Consider the following 2,268-nt stretch of genomic DNA (forward strand, 5'->3'; position numbering starts at 1 on the left):
TGTAATGGAACAAATTAAGTGTTATTTTGAATATAGGAATTTAGCTAGTCTATTAAAAACATTTGAGAAAAGTGGTTTAAAGAGTGGATTCGAAATATCTGATATAACAGATGGATCTGAATACAAAAGGGTTAATTTCCGACAAAACAGAGGAGAATACGATCTGACACTAATGTTAAATACCGACGGCTTATCTCTCACAAAAAGTTCAAAAAGTAATTTGTTGGCCTTTAATGTTTCAAATTATGGAATTACCTCAATATCTGAGAGAACAATTCATTATTATAGGTGGATTATGGTATGATAACCAAAAACCGTTAATAAATACTTTTTTACATCCTTTTTGTTTGAAATTACACAAATGTTTCCAAGATGGAATAAATTGGCTTCATCCTCAAACAAAAGTTTTTTATAATACAAAAATTGTTGTACCATTAATAATAGCTGACGCGCCTGCAAGAGCACAAATACTAAATACATGCAATTTCAACGGACAGTACGGTTGCAATATTTGTGAAATTGAATTACAGGAATGTTTAAGAATTGAAGGCAAGAAAACTGTACGTATCTATCCTTTTGTAGAAGATGGCTATACATTGAGAACTAATGAAAGAATGATTGAACAAAGCCGAAAAGCATTCGAAGATAATATTAACAATGTTAAAGGTGTAAAAGGACCCACTATTATATCAGCACTTCCATTTTTAGATCTTGCAACTTGCGTAGTACCAGAATATATGCATTCTGTGTTACTTGGGACTGTAAAACAGTTTCTAAATACATGGTTGCAAACAGATGGACCTTGGAATATAAAAAAGCATTTAAATGAAATGGACAGTTATTTACTACAAATTAAACCTCCAGATACATTTAATAGATTGCCGAGAAGTCTCAACTTTGTACACTTTTACAAAGCTTCAGAATATTATAATTGGCTTCTATATTATTCCGTCCCTACCTTATTTAATTATTTACCTACACCATATTTTCAACATTGGCTTCTGCTTGTTCAATCTATATTTATTTTACTAAAACGTGATATAAAATTACTTGATATTGAGGATGCAGAATATATGTTAAAAATATTTGTAAAGCAAATTCCAAATCTTTATGGTGACAGACAGCTTACATATAATGTGCACCAGTTACTGCATCTTGGCATTAGTGTTAAACGTTGGGGTCCTTTATGGGCTACTTCTGCCTTTTCATTTGAAAATTATAATGGAATAATAGCGAGTTTATCACACGCATCCAAGAATATAGGCCAAGAAATTATTAATAATTTATCTTTATTATATGGTGTAACTATTTTAAAGAGTAAAATTACTAATTTTCATAAAGAAAAAACAGTTGATTGTTTAAAGAAAAATATTTCAGATTGGACATTGTCAGACCAAGATAAAAATTTCCTACATCAAGTACTGACTGATGATTTTTTAATTTTTGGTAGAGCAAACATAAAAGGCGAAACGTTTACTTCAGAAATTTATTCTAGACGTAATAAAACTAATAGTTATACAGTAAAAATAACAAGTGATTTATCTGATTCGACAATGTATGGCACAATAAGATTTTTTGTAAAAGTTATAAATGATATGTATATTGTTCTTCGTACGTTTAAAATTGTTCATACTAAAATATTTTATCATAAGGAATTACGGAAACAAGTAAAGCATATATTGCCTGTAATAGATGATCAATATGTTATATTAAAATTTATAAACATTAAAACCATTAATAAAGTCATAAAAATAGGTCATGATTATATTTGTAATACACCAAATGTATTAAATAAAGTTATGTAAACAATAAGTACAACAATGGTTTATGTATTAATTGTAACACATAAAATTTACATACACAAAAATTTTCAATAATTGAAACACCATTGCAACAGCATATTCCTGAGACTAAATCAAGTAAAAAAGTCCTGTACTACTTTTCCCTCCGACAAACAGTTATCGAAATATTATAAGCTATAATAAACATGTAAAAAGTTATAATTTTTCTCTTGAATATCTCAAAAAGTAGTAGGCAAATAAAAAAATGTTTCAGACAAAAGTTGTTCATATTATTTAGTAGAATAAGATAGTATAATAAACAATAGGGAGTTCCATTTCAAAAATGACAGCGACCTCCATATAATCATAAAAAATTTATTTTTTCGAAAATTTATTTTTTCATTGTATAGCCCTTTTAAAACCGTATAACTTTTATCTGAAACATTTTTCTCTAAAATGTTCTATTTCCGAAATAAAGGGGCTGTAC

The 2,268-nt window shown here is 28.1% G+C and overlaps 1 pseudogene; it reads left to right on the forward strand.

Moving 5' to 3' along the window:
• Positions 1-4: 4 nt before the first annotated feature.
• LOC105561890 lies at positions 5-1,418 on the forward strand (annotated as a pseudogene).
• Positions 1,419-2,268: the final 850 nt, after the last annotated feature.

Source organism: Vollenhovia emeryi, unplaced genomic scaffold, assembly GCF_000949405.1.
Source record: "Vollenhovia emeryi isolate VEMERY1.0 unplaced genomic scaffold, V.emery_V1.0 DF945128.1, whole genome shotgun sequence".
Taxonomy (NCBI): Eukaryota; Metazoa; Arthropoda; class Insecta; order Hymenoptera; family Formicidae; genus Vollenhovia; species Vollenhovia emeryi.